The sequence below is a fragment of the Gossypium hirsutum genome, chromosome A09 (genome assembly GCF_007990345.1).
Source record: "Gossypium hirsutum isolate 1008001.06 chromosome A09, Gossypium_hirsutum_v2.1, whole genome shotgun sequence".
Taxonomy (NCBI): Eukaryota; Viridiplantae; Streptophyta; class Magnoliopsida; order Malvales; family Malvaceae; genus Gossypium; species Gossypium hirsutum.
The window spans coordinates 56387595-56403553 of NC_053432.1; the positions used below are offsets into that span (position 1 = coordinate 56387595).

General features: G+C 32.2%; 1 non-coding gene across 1 annotated transcript; it reads left to right on the forward strand.

Annotated features, from left to right (window-relative positions):
• Positions 1–9813: 9813 nt before the first annotated feature.
• Positions 9814–9920, forward strand: LOC121207439 (small nucleolar RNA R71). Its single transcript, XR_005902530.1, has one exon. It is a non-coding gene; the product is annotated as a small nucleolar RNA R71 (small nucleolar RNA).
• Positions 9921–15959: the final 6039 nt, after the last annotated feature.

Genomic DNA, 15959 nt, shown 5'->3' on the forward strand with positions numbered 1-15959 from the left:
ATTGTAAAATTTACTTAATAAAGCTAGGACTAAAGTGGAATTATATAGATTTCTCTTTATTTTTCTGCATTCTCATCAGAAAAACACCATGGAAGAGTTCTATTAAGCTGGTTTTTCATATTTTTACTTCAAGTAAGTTCAATTCTTTATTATTTCTTGAAATTTTTGTGTTTTTGTGACTTTTACAACTAGGTCCTATTGTTGAATTCATTAGTTTTTGATTCTATGAAAGAAATTAAAAGTTTCTATACATATGTGCTGGAATTATATGATGATTTGGCATGGAATTAGAGCTTTAAATTGTTTATATGTTGATTTTATTGTAAGAATTGAATAGAAAGTGAATGTTTGGGACCTAATTGTAAAAGAGTTTGAAGTTAGAGTTTCATGTGGAAATTCTGAAATTCAGTAGTTATGAAATAACTTATAATGTTTAGTAAAAGTATTAATTGATAAAATTATCTTAATTGAGGGGTTAATTGAGCAAGGACTGAATTGTATGAATGGTGAAATTTGGGGCGTAATGGAAATTAATATTTTGCATTAAAACTGTTTTGGACAGCAGCAGTAGTCTAAATTTGAAAAATCACCAAAAATTATAGAAATGAAATTAGAGGATGAATAAAATATGAAATTAAATATTATTGAGTCTAGTTTCTTATAGAAGAAATAATGTAAGCAATGGAATTGTAAATCATGAGATATGATAAATTTTGTGAGACAAGGTCAGAATGATTTCAGTTTCCCCTATTTTGACTTTATAAAATCATAAAAAATGGATAAAAATAATTAGGGGCTTAAATTTATATGTTTAGAATCCTGAATGAGTCTATTTTCAATAGAAGCAAACGGGAACATCATTCGAATCCTGTACGAGGAGATAATTAATTTTTAGTGAATAAGGGTCGGAACTGTCAGACAGCAGAACAGGGGAGACTTCAATGAATAAACTGTATTAATTAGCCCAACCAAAAATTATGAAAATTTTATGGTAAGAAGATATGTGAATCTAGTTTCTGGGAAAATTTATGGATCTTAATTTAGAGTTCTGTAGCTCAAGATAAAAATAATTTAGTGACTATGACACAGATGGACAGCTTGAATATTCACATAAGTAGATAGTGAAAATTATAGATAATGTTACCTACAAGTGTGTTGTTTATACTAAGGATGTGGATGGAGAGGATGAGGAGGAAAATATACAAAAATATATGAATGAATCGTGTATAAATTGATCACATGCCCGATTATAATCGATAAGTGTTGAATTAGAAACGATATAATGTTTTATTTGGAATATTTATTATGAAATTATGATTATCGCTATAATACAAAAATCGAACTTGTGAGTTTATATAACTAAATTTAGTGACCATTTGTTAATATTATTAAATTTCAATATTATTTTATGAATGGTGATTAATATTTATGTATGTTAATTGTTGAAAATAAGTAAATTATGTACAAAAATTATGAAATTAAACTGAGAATTTCGGAGGAACGGAACGCAGGAAATGAGTACAATCTTTCAGTGAAAAAGATGAATTGACGGTAAATTACCCAAGTAAACCGAGATTCAGCATTTGTTGCGAATTCTCGTGTTTTCTTTTCGTTTAGCTCTTACGAGCTTCCGTTAACTCATATGAGTTTCAGTTAACCCTTTTGGGGTTTCAGTTCAGCTCTAATGAGCTTTAGTTAGCCTTCGGGCTTCCGTTTAGCACTTATGTGCTTCAGTTAGCCTCCGGGCTTCCATTTAGCACTTATGTGCTTCAGTTAGCCTTCGGGCTTCCGTTTAGCACGTATGTGCTTCAGCTAGATTTCGGGCTTCAGATCACAATGTACTCAAATCCGTAAGTTGTTCCTTGGATGGACAAGTTGGTAAGTCGTAAATGTAACATGTGGAAAAAGAAATGTAAGAAATGTTATCATTATTATTATTGAGCTCAATTATGTGATTTTATCATTCAGAGATTGTGTTTGACAGGATATGTTAGTAAATTATGAGTATGTGAATCAAAGTGACAGAATTTAAACACCTAATAGGGTTGAGCTGATTCACACGAATTTGTCATTTGAAATTGTGATTGACAAGAAGAAACAGTGAATTACATGCTTATCAATGGTTATACATAATTATCTGAAAAACAAGAAAAATGACGGTCATTAATATATAGAAATGTAAGACATTGATATACGAATGTGGAATATGTTTGATAAATGTGTTCATTCTTAACTATGGAATTATGTACCTCATGTGTGCTATTTGCATAAAGATGATATTTCAAATACTTTTGTGAGTAAAGCTTAAATATGAAATAGTATGAAATCGAGACAAGTTGTTATGAAAATATATTTAAATTATCTGTAAGTGTTTTGTACTCCTCGGTAATGCCTCGTACTCTGTTCCAGCGACGGATACGGGTAGGGGTGTTACATTTAGTAGTATCAGAGCTATGGTTTAGTCGGTTCTCGGATTAACCTAGCGTATGTGAGTTTAGCTATTCATGCTATATTACTACTCGTGATAGTGTGATATCTTCCGGCTCTAACGAAATTTTTTTGTTAAGACCGAGGTGCTTTCCAACCGAGCTAATCTTGACAATGCGAAAATTTGGTGTTGAGACATTGAAAATGTGTTTGTGTTAAGTTGCAACTTGACAAGGTATGAATAGAAGTTCATGATATGTATGTGATAATGTACGAAATGAGATAACCATAAGTTGAAATATAAAAAGGTGAAATGAAATGAAAGTTTATATTATGATAAGGCTATCCATGTCTGTTTGGCATGTCTATGATGTTATGTGCCCAGCATGTTTGATTAAGTAAATTTTATTCAAAATTGAATAAGTGTGTGTTTATGTACACTTGGTTGAATAAGTATGATTAGTAAGTTTATATGGCTAAATTTTAGTGATTACTTGTTAATTTTATAAATTTCATGATGTGTTATTTCATATGTATTGATGATAAAATCGTGAATAATGTAAAAGCATGAAAATTGAATAAATGATCAAATTGAGCATTTCAGTTCAGTGAAAAGATGAATTGAAGGAAAATACTATGGTTGGACCATGGCAACAAGTGATAAGTAATAGCTTCGGCTACACTTATCTGATCAATGACAAATGACAAGTGAAAAGTAGTAGCTTCGGCTACCTGATCAGTGAAAAGTGGTAGCTCCGGCTACCTGATAGATAAAAAAATGGTCACTCTGGCTACCTGATCAGTGAATAGTGAAAAGTGGTAGCTCCGGCTACCTGATAGATAAAAAAAATGGTAGCTCCGGCTACCTGATCAGTGAATAGTGGTAGCTTCGGCTACAAGTGACAAGTGACAATTGGTTTCCGTATAAGACCATATCTGGGATATGGCATCAGTGTGATATGTGATCCGTGTAAGACCATGGCTGGGCCATGGCTTCGGTGTGTGATATGTGACTATGCGCAATACCATAGTTTTACTATGGCATGGTGAAAACGAAGTACTCAATTCCGAAATTGTTCCCTAAATTGATTAAGAAAGGTAAATGATAAATGGACTTAAGAGATTGAAATTGATTAATTGTTGATATTGAGCTAAACAAAGTGAATTCATCGTTTGAAATTGTATATGGCAGAAAATATTGATAGACTATATAAGTGTATTAATTTTGCTTGAAGTGAATTATGTGAAAACAATAATGTTATGTATGAATGTCAAGTCATATGTGTGTAGTTATGAGAGTTGAGTTAGAGGCTTTACGACCTTACCCCCTTACTAGAGTTGTAATTATGACAAAATTTCATAAGAATTATGTTAATAAAATCACATCTGTAGAATTGGAGAGTATAGTGTTGAAGTGATTAGTAAGGCATACAGAAACGAGAATAGTTTGAAAAGTAAATACAGTTCTGGAAAAAGGTATTAGAATGTTTTAAAGATCATTCGAGATATGCAATGTCATGATTAGAAAAGAAGCTAATTTCAGTAAATTGACTTATTCAGATATGATGTCTAAATAGTGTACTTACCGGAAAATTTTTTTGAATTGATTTTTTTAATGAATGAAATATTATGGGATTAGGGATGACAGAATTAGTCAGAGGAATATGTGGCTGTTCGTTTTCTGATGAAATTCTTATTGTATGAGAATGCTAGCTAGCTAAAATATTTGATGAGAACATCGTTGGTCTGATTAAATTATGATTGGGACTTCTTCATTTTTCTTTGTTATACTATTCTGTTACGTTGTAGATAAAAGTAAATGGTGAGATTCATGTAAAGCTATTATTCTGTTTATACGGGTTGTTACTCTACATTATATACGTATTGGAAAATCTTGATTCTTTTGTGAATGTTGACTACATGATTGTCTTTATTTGATGATGATTTGATTTCAACCAAGTTAAATGCTAAAGTGGGGTTTTCTTTGTGAAACTGAGAAGTTAGTAAAAGTGTTTCATGAGTGTTGACAGCAATTTCTTCTGATAAGATTTTCGGGGGCGAAAATCCCTAAAGGGGGGAGAGTTGTAACAGCATAATTTTCAGTGGTGTCGGAACAGTGATTCGAGATCACTAAATCCGACAAATGAGTAGGAAATATTATTAATTTAGTGAGTATAAATTAAATGTGAAGTTAGGAAAAATTTTGAAATAGTGAATAGTGTACTAAAAATAAATATTAAAATAATTAGAATCGAAAACGAGGTATCGAGACCTCGATAATTTTAAATCGAGCCATAAATATTTTATAAATATTTATGGAGTGTTAATATGTTAGTATTAAAGTTTCGTCAAGAAATTTTAAAGTTCTGATAGTTAATGGAACAAAAAGAACTAAATTGTATCAAATGCAAAATTGTATCAAATGCAAAATTGTGGGAAATGATTAAATATCTTAATTGATAAACGAAAGAGGTTTAAAAGGAAAATAGACCCAAAGTCTATTTGGGCTGGACGGCAAGGGCATGAAATCAGCAAGAAAATAAGGAGAATTAAGGGCAAAATTGGAAAATTGCAAAATTTACTTAATAAAGCTAGGACTAAAGTGGAATTATCTAGATTTCTCTTTATTTTTATGCATTATCATCAAAAAAACGCCATGGAAGAGTTCTATTAAGCTGGTTTTTCATATTTTTACTTCAAGTAAGTTCAATTCTTTATTATTTCTTGAAATTTTTGTGTTTTTGTGACTTTTACAACTAGGTCCTTTTGTTGAATTCATTAGTTTTTTATTCTATGAAAGAAATTGAAAGTTTCTATACATATGTGCTAGAAGTATATGATGATTTGGCATGGAATTATAGCTTTAAATTGTTTATATGTTGATTTTATTGTAAGAATTGAATAGAAAGTGAATGTTTGGGACCTAATTGTAAAAGAGTTTGAAGTTAGAGTTTTATGTGAAAATTATAAAATTCAGTAGTTATGAAATAACTTATAATGTTTAGGAAAAGTATTAATTGATAAAATTATCTTAATTGAGGGGTTAATTGAGCAAGGACTGAATTGTATGAATGGTGAAATTTGGGGCAAAATGGAAACCAACATTTTGCACTAAAACTGTTTTGGACAGCAGCAGTAGTCTAACTTTGAAAAATCACCAAAAATTATAGAAATGGAATTAAAGGATGAAAAAATATGAAATTAAATATTATTGAGTCTAGTTTCTTATAGAAGAAATAATGTAAGCAATGGAATTGTAAATCATGAGATATGATAAATTTTGTGAGACAAGGTCAGAATGATTTCGGGTTCCCCTGTTCTGACTTTGTAAAATCATAAAAAAATTGGATAAAAATAATTAGGGGCTTAAATTTATATGTTTAGAATCTTGAATGAGTCTATTTTCAATAGAAACAAACGGGAACATCATTCGAATCCTGTATGAGGAGATAATTAATTTTTAGTGAATAAGGGTCGGAACTGTCAAACAGCAGAACAGGGGAGACTTCAATGAATAAACTGTATTAATTGGCCCAACTAAGAATTATGAAAATTTTATGGTAATAATATATGTGAATCTAGTTTCTGGGAAATTTTATGGATCTTAATTTGAAGTTCTGTAGCTTAATATAAAAATAATTTAGTGACTATGACACAGATAGACAGCTTGAATATTCACATAAGTAGATAGTGAAAATTATAGATAATGTTACCTACAAGTGTGTTGTTTATACTAAGGATGTGGATGGAGAGGAGGAGGAGGAACATATACAAAAATATATGAATGACTCGTGTATAAATTAATCACATGCCCGATTATAATCGATAAGTGTTGAATTAGAAACGATATAATGTTTTATTTGGAATATTTATTATGAAATTATGATTATCGCTATAATACAAAAATTGAACTTGTGAGTTTATATAACTAAATTTAGTGACCATTTGTTAATATTATTAAATTTCAATATTATTTTATGAATGGTGATTAATATTTATGTATGTTAATTGTTGAAAATAAGTAAATTATGTACAAAAGTTATGAAATTAAACTGAGAATTTCGGAGGAACGGAACGCAGGAAATGAGTACAATCTTTCAGTGAAAAAGATGAATTAACGGTAAATTACCCAAGTAAACCGAGATTCATCATTTGTTGCGAATTCTCGTGTTTGCTTTTCGTTTAGCTCTTACGAGCTTCCGTTAACTCATATGAGTTTCAGTTAACCCTTTTGGGGTTTCAGTTCAGCTCTGATGAGCTTCGGTTAGCCTTCGGGCTTCCGTTTAGTGCTTATGTGCTTCAGTTAGCCTCCGGGCTTCCGTTTAGCACTTATGTGCTTCAGTTAGCCTCCGGGCTTCCGTTTAGAACTTATGTGCTTCAGCTAGATTTCGGGCTTCAGATCACGATGTACTCAAATCCATAAGTTGTTCCTTGGATGGAAAGTTGGTAAGTCGTAAATGTAACATGTGGAAAAATAAATGTAAGTAATGTTATCATTATTATTATTGAGCTCAATTATGTGATTTTATCATTCAGAGATTTTGTTTAACAGGATATGTTAGTAAATTATGAGTATGTGAATCAAAGTGACAGAATTTAAACACCTAATGGGGTTGAGCTGATTCACACGAATTTGTCATTTGAAATTGTGATTGACAAGAAGAAACAGTGAATTACATGCTTATCAATGGTTACACATAATTATCTGAAAAACAAGAAAAATTACGGTTATTGATATATGGAAATGTAAGACATTGATATATGAATGTAGAATATGTTTGATAAATGTGTTCATTCTTAACTATGGAATTATGTACCTCGTGTGTGCTATTTGCATAAAGATGATATTTCAAATACTTTGGTGAGTAAAGCTTAAATATGAAATAGTATGAAATCGAGACAAGTTGTTATGAAAATATATTTAAATTATCTGTAAGTGTTTTGTACTCCTCGGTAATGCCTCGTACTCTATTCCGGCGACGGATACGGGTAGGGGGTGTTACACTAAGTGCCACATATATATAACCGAAGCTATCTCAATCTCATATCATAAATAATTCTCACACTAGAGCTATCAATTAGTCTGCTCACATAAGCTGACGGTCATGACGAAACTACACTGTGCTACTCATACAAGCTGACGAGTATCCACAACACATGCCTGATAACTTAGCCATCGGTAGGACGTACGAGCCAGTACCCAAATCACATAACCTCTAATGACATGTCATTCGTATCCTAATCTATTGCTAAAGTTCAACCGGGATTTTTCACTTGCCGAATTGTCGTCGAACATGTCCTTAGAGTCGTACTCACAATTTATGCAATATCAAGCATTTAAAATACAATTATAACAAAGCTTATTACATACAAACTTACCTCGAATGCAAAAATGGGGAATTAAGTAGATTAATCTGAAACTTTGTTCTTTCCCCGATCTAAATCCGTATTTTGCCTTTCTTGATCTAATCAAAGGAATTAAGGTTGAAAAAACTTTAAGCTCCCATGACTGCCATTCTTTATTAATTTCAGTTGCTAAAATGATATGGAATATGATACTTAATTGGTTTTATTTATTTTATCATTTAATTATATAATTACTAAATTAACCTTAATTATAAACTATTAAAAACACTTAAAAGATGTCCATAATTGTCCACTTAAGCAATCAATGCTCTAATTACCACTTAATGGCCTGGCCTCCACTTTAATATTCCATAGCTATTAGACACCTTTAACTAATAGAACACAAGTTTTACACTTTGCGCAAGTTAGTCCTTTTTAACGAATTAAGCACTCAAACGATAAAATTTCTTAACGAAATTTTTACACAATCATAATATCATGCTGTAAATATTAAAATAATAATAAAAATTATTTCAAAATATGATTGGTGGTCCTGAAACAATTGTTTCGATTTGATTAAAAACAGGTTGTTACACTTTCTCAAAGTCCAAAATCACGAAATAGATCGGGATGATAACACTATGCATCTTAATCAACATATATTCAGGTACCCCTTTTGGTTGTACCAAAGACCTGCCAGTTAATTGTAGTATGATATATGTGCTTTTAAGTTCGCCTAACTCGAGTTTCTTGTATATTGATAAGGGCATTAAATTTATACTAGCTCCTAGATCACATAGGGCCTTATTAAAGTGAATATCTCCTATCTCTATAGGAATTGTAAAAATCTCTGGTTCTTTTAGTTTTGGAGGTATTTTTTTAGAGATTATTGCACTATAAGATGCGTCTATATTGACTTCATCTCCTATTTTAATTTTCTTACGTCTACCCATGATTTCTTTTAAGTACTTAGCATATTCAGGAACGTTTTCAATTAATTCAATAAGAGGCAAGTTAACGTTAAGCGACTTGAATAAGTTCAAAAAATATACAAATTCTACTTCATCCCGTTTTTGTTTATCCTCTAGCCGAGAGGGGAATCGTACCTTGGTCAATGCAGGTTCTCGGTTTGGTTCAGCTTCTGGCTCGACTACCCTTTCTGGTTTTGGTTTAGCATCGTTGTTTCGAGGGGTTTCTTCTTGAATATCATCGACATCCTTCTTATCCTCCTCTTGAGTTGGGTTATTCGGGCTACTCAGTACTTTACCCTATCGGAGCACAATTGCTTTCATATACTCCTTCCCTTCCCTCCAAGGATTGTTCTCAGTGTTGTTTGGGATCCTGATGCCGATTTGCCTTTTGATATCTCTCATCATTCTTATCAATTGGATCATTTGATCTTTAAGTTTCGTCAATGTTTTTTTTGTTTGATTGCACTCAGACTGCACCTGTTTCACTTCAATTCGCATTGTCTGCATCTTTCCCTTGATTAAATCTAGTTGTTGACCACATACAACATTGTCATTTGGGTTGGCCCTTTCCTGAGGTTTCTGTAGATATGGAGGTTGGTAAATAATATTTTATTTAATAGGTTTAGAATTATTACCTCCTCATTGATTACCGCCCCATCTCAAATTCGGATAATCTCTCCAGCTTGGATTATAAGTATTTGAATAGGGATTTCCACCCCTTTTCCTGATGTAATTCATATTCTCAGCTGGGTTCTCAGAATATTAACCAATAGGTCTATCTTCGTCGTATAACAAAAATGCACTAGATGTTGACTCTATCCGGTTAAGTCTATCCAAGATCTGTTGATATTTATGTTCTTCCTGAACAATTTTTTACGCAAATGATTTTTGGCCATAAGTAAATCATTTATTTGGCCACTAGAAGGAATTCATCGCCATGTTTTCTATAAGATCATACATCTCTTTGTATGTTCAGTTCATCAAGGCTCCTCTTGTGGCTCTATCTATACCTGATCTTGTATTTGTATCCAACCCGTTGTAGAACATCTGCAATCATAACCAGTCGAGCAAACCAGGATGTGGGCATCTTTAAACCAACGTCTTAAACCATTCCCAAGCTTCGAGAAAACTTTCTCCTTCTAGTTGTTTAAACATGACAATCTCCTTCTTGAGTTGGACCGTCTTGTTAATAAGAAAAAACTTGTGTAGAAACTTCTCTACAAGTTCGTTCTATATCATGATAAATCCTGGTGCTTGCGAATCTAACCAAGAGAAAGCGTTATCTATTAAGGAGAAGAGGAGCAACTGAAGACAATTAACATCCTTGGTGACCCCGTTAAATTTTAAAGTGTCACAAAGTTAGAGAAACCGCTTTAGATGTTGATTTGGGTCCTCTGTCATTATCCTTCTAAATTACAGATTATTCTGGATCATTTGGCTCATGGCCAGTTTGATCTCAAAATCATTTTCCATGATGGTTGACCTTATAATGCTTCATTGTACCATTTCTAGATTTGGTAACGCATAGTTTCTTAAGGTTCTTTCTTCTTGAGCCATTGGTAGGTTTAACGATAGTTATGGTGGTAAGTCAAGTTTATCAAACAATAGGTTCTCTCATGGTCAGTTAACTGCAGCAGGTGGATTGTTTTGCATCTGTTATTGATGTCAACGATTTTTACGAATTATTCTTTCTGGATCAGTGACTGGCTCTATAGGTGTGCCCCTACTGCAAGTCATACACTGAAACCACAAAGAAAAGTAAAAGCGTTAGTGAGGAAAAATAAAATAAAAATTGTATCCATAATTTAAAGATTTCCTAATTATTCTATTGAATGCAAAAAAAAAAAAAGTTGCCTCCCAGCAATGGCGCCAATAACTTGATCGCCTACAAATGTACTAATGTCTAGAGTATAATTCCCACAACCAAATATAAGTATTAGGCAGTTTCCGCAAGTATACGGGTCAGGTTGTAATATAGTTTATACAACAAAGTATAGAAGTACTTCGAGGATCATACCCAAGAGAGGTGAATACTAAATTAGTAATAACTCCGACATTAAAAGATATAATTAGTATTTTAATTAAATTATATTACAGTAAAATATAAGATAAATAAAATTTGTATTAAAGAAAAAGAAATAAATTGCATTAAAAGAAAAACAAAAAATTAACTTGCTGACTTCATCAATTCTAGGTATGACAGACTAACTCACCTCGGTAGTTGTAACTAATTCCTATTTCGGGTTCTACTCAATCAACTAGTTGTTAACCTAGCAGAACCTCTCGATCTTTCACTAAACTAACGAGTCGACAAGAATTACTTATCTGTCAACCTCGCAGTCTATACCGAATTGGGGTAAGCTGTTCACGGATAGGCAATACCAATTTTGGGTTCATTTCCACCTAGATGACTTCCTAGGGTTGTTAGGCTTTGGATTTAAGTTCTTCCTATCCCAACGAATTGGTCCACTAAGAAATTAATTACTCTTACATCCACTCGCTAATCCCCCATAAGAGGATTAGTTCCTCATGAATCTTATAAACAACGTAAACTTGATTAAAAAGATAAATATGAAAACTAGATCAATGATAAAGGTTTAAGAGAAATCTAGATTTGTATTAATAATTGAAAGAGCAAAATCCACAAAGAGTTGATGAATCCACAAGTAAAATTCTCCGAAGAAGAAGAATAAAAATAAAACTGAATTACAAATAGAAATCCTAAGTACAAAAAAAAAATTAAAAACTAAATGAAAGTTGCAACATAAACTAGAATAAAAGATTAAAGGAACAAAAAAGATGTTTATGAAGTGTTTAATGAAGCCTATTTATAGATTTAGGGTTGGTTGTTGTCCATTGACCTAATTAGATTGACGTTTTCACATTAAAATTTTTTGCGCAGACCAAAACGCCTTTGACTCATTAATTCTTCACTTCAAGGCAGTGTCGTGATATCCTCTGTCCTATGCCGTGACACTAGTGACATTTTACAGGCTCAGGCTTGGATTTAGGGCTGTGTCGCAACATCCTCTAGCTATATCGTGACACTGATGGTAGTTTTGCTATTTTGGGTATCCTTCTCACTATGTTATGACATTGACCCTCTATGTTGCAACATGACGACCAAACTCGTGTTCTCGTGCCTCCGAATAATACCCTACACACTTACCAAATACGTTAGTCTTCCTTTAGGCCTACTTTGGTCCCTAAGGTCATATAAATAGCTCAAATCACACATTTTATTATTCGCAAACTAAAAGTGAAAAACTAAGTAAAACATGATGAAATTGCATTTATACAAGCTCTTTAAGTAAGGAAAATGGTTTAATTTGCTACAACTAATTACGACAAGTCATGCCTTAGGTGTAGTATTTTTATTAATATACATTGTAATTTTTTCGAACAGATTGGTTAATAAAATAAATTCATTTATTACAATGAATATACTTTGTATTATTATCCTCAAACGGTTTTTGCATGCAAAGAAAAATAGAAACAAATGTTGCTCATTGGTTGTCTATTGTTTAAATTGACATTAAGTGGTATTACGTGGTCGGATCGTAGTATGGAAAGATAAATTGTATTATTAGAACATGTCCTTAGTCTAATCGAAAATGATCAAACCGATTGAAAGACTAATATATCGTCTATCAAGTCTAATTAGGGAGATACCTTGTCTTGGGCATCAGGGCATTAGATACAATGCATTGGACTGGACCCAAGCAGAATAGATCTTGAATCCGTTTCTAGATTTATTCACTTGTGACTTTCATAGCAAGGAATCGAAAGTTAGTGAGTTGGGTGTATAACTTCTGAAGTATGTAGCGTCATTCACAACAGTGGAGTTCATAGTTCAAGACATGGGTAAATGATATCCTCTCATAGGCATTACATGTTAATGAAAAGTAACCGTAGTCACTGTTGTTCGTCTTTGTGATGAATGACTTGATTACTATTTGATAGTAATTGACTTTTCATGAAGGAAGACGTAATAGTTACCATGAGATAAAATAGAACCATATTGAGAGAGTGGATATTATCCCAAAGAGATCAAAAATATCTTATGAGAGTAACACACTTATGACAAGGTCATTGGACGAGCACTGAGTACTTGCTTTCGTAATGGTATGTTGTTAGCAAAAGCTCAGTCATTATACTATGGTTGAATGAATTCGTGACTAAATGAGTTTATAATTAATAGGGGAAAAGCTGAAACTTAATTATAAATCATTTGAGGCCTAATTACATATGTCCAATTGATCCCTTTCGCTAGCTTGTTGAAACCAAAAATAAATTGCAAGTTTGAATAAAAATGAACAAAATGAATAGTTAAAGAGAAATGGAAAACATTTAGTAATTGTGGTTTTTTTTTCGAAGTGAAAAGATGGAATCATTTAGAAAGGTTTCCAAAAATATAAATAGAAATGATTCATTTACAATTCTATATGGATTACTTAAAAATGATCAGAAAAATGAGTTTATGTTTTTGAGCTGTTTTGAAGCTAGAAAATGAAAATAAACCATTCGATCACAGTGAAAATGTTATGTTATGAAATATTAAACATATTTTCTCAAAATTTTATCAGGGATATAATCATCAAAAAATTTACCGGAGGTAAAATCGTCAAAATTTTACTGAGGGTAAAATAGGGATGAGAAAATTGTTTAATATAGAATATTAAAGTTTATTTTAAGAAATAGAAAATTTGAATTGAGCTATATCACATTATAGAGCACTAGGTCAAAAGGCCTAAGAAGTACTCGTAATTAGACTCGATGTGGGAGAGATCCGAATCCCCATCATATGAGGGAAATACACCCTATCAACGCATTTCCCTTTCCTAGTTGGACTAAAAAGTTGTTTTTCTATTTGAAACGAACCTCTACAATTCAATAAGTGTTCTACCTTCTCTTCTTATAAATAGATGACACCAGTGACATACAACTTTAAGAAATTGTTACTCTGCCGAAAAATAGAGAGAATTTTTTTTCAACTATTAGATATATTTTCTAGAATAACAATTTTATTGGTTTCTATTAAAGAAGAGAGAAGTTCTGTTTTCACCTCAAATAAAAGAGACTTTTTTCTAGTTCTGTGTTTCAATGCAATTGGTTTGAGCTCACACTCGAAGCAGTTCATGATATGATAATAGCGAAAAAAATTATTGGGTTAAAAATCGGGAAACATCAAAAATCCGCTTATCCGAAGACACAAATATAATTTCAGTTTAAGGTTTATTACTATAAATATCATAAATTGGATCGATTTTCAAAATTTCAATTTCCTGTTATACAAAAAAACTGTTTTCAAACCATATTTTTTTCAATAGTCATAGTTGTCATTACCATCAAATAAGTACTAAGATGATGTCCTTGACTATTTAACACTGGCAACAACACCGTAGAGGATAATCGAGCATTCATTACCTGCACTGCACCTGGCTACAGTCCTTTCAATTCACAACAATCACTATGATGTTAAAATTTCATAGTCAAGGCTTCAAAGTTCCAAACGGTGGGTCCCAAACTCACCAACCATTGGATCCCTAACACTAGATCACATCCCTTCAATGGAAGGACCATGAAATCATTTTTGAACTCAACTCCCTAGCAAAGCCACCCCACATTTTCACAAATTCTGCTAATACTAAAGAATTTTTTCATCAACTATAGCAACCTTCAGTGCAAAATGTCTTTTTACAGGTAATCCCAAAATTTTCACAGCAACATAATCTAGAAAATTATGCATACTACCGTTGTCTATCCGTACAAGCAAACTTCTATTACCAATGTTGCTTGAACATGCATAGTTTCTAATCCATATTATCAACACAATTAGCAAATTCTTCTTGTTGAACTCCTACTTCACAATTGTCTAAAAGCAGCTAATACAATTAGTTTTGCATATACTATGACCTACAGTATATTTTAGGCCACAAAGGCCCCTACGCTTCCTATCTTCAACCTCAGCAGTTGTAGCTAACTTATTTGGTGGTTTTGGGTTGATAAGCACATTATTTTTAATTGTTATAGTAATGGTGGTTCCTTTAGGTTGGCGTTATAGGTTTTTAAAAGGCCGAGGATTTAGATAGTTGGATTTAGGAAAGGTAGATTGAGAATGGCTAGGTAAATCATAACTAACTTGTTTAAAAATGAATTCATTTGTTTCCTAGTAGACAAGTATTGGATGGATTCAATTTGTTTAGCTAAACAGAAAGCCTTTTAAGGGTTTTTGGTCCAAATAGTTCTAATTGCAGACTTATACCAGGTCAGACGTTACTAACAAACATGCTAAGTGCATAAGAATCATCTAAATGCTGATTGAGAAGTCATCGTAGAATTGATCTATCGATCCCAGTCATTTCAGGGCCACCATCTAAAACTTAGGATCATCAAATTCTTCTAGTACAAACCTATCACGAATGACTTGCAAATAATAACTTCATACCAATTGCTCAATCCCACCTTGAGCACGTCCTTCCAAATGCAGTATCATAATACAAACCTTGGCACTGTCAGACACCATCTCTACTGCAAAATACTGCTCCATTTTACTCCACCATCCTCGAAAATCATCTACTAAAAATTTGGGACAATCAAACCGAAAGAATCAGAACAAGAATCACGATTTTTATCACCATCATCTTATTTTGACTATTGCCTGCATGGGATTAACCTAAAGGGGACATTCCAAGAACTCCTTGCACCTAACAGCCCAAACTTACACAGAGATGTTTCAAAATATGGCCTTGATTTTAGCTTTCATTTCCCCACGAAATCCTTGAAACCTCATATCAACTAGACGATCATTGTCTTGCACCTGTGTTTGAATTTTTGCAATCTTAATTTGAATTTGATTAACTTTTCCTTATGATGTCGTTGATACCCAGAAAAGAGACTCTAATACCAATTTAATAGAACTTGTGAAACGGCCAAGAATGATAAGATTAAAAGAATTAGGAATGAAAGATAGAAGAAGAAAGGAAAGGGACGATTAGAAGAATTTGGGAGAGAACAGTTATAATTAATTTATGAGCTAGAATTTTAAATAAAACAATAACATATCAATTACAACAAAAATAATAAATTCCAAACAATATTAACAAAAATTAACATATCTACAACCCAAATATCAAAAACTTTATCATAGAAAAATTACCAATAACGTAGTTTTTTGAATCTATTTATTTTTTATGGACAAAAACCCTTTTAATA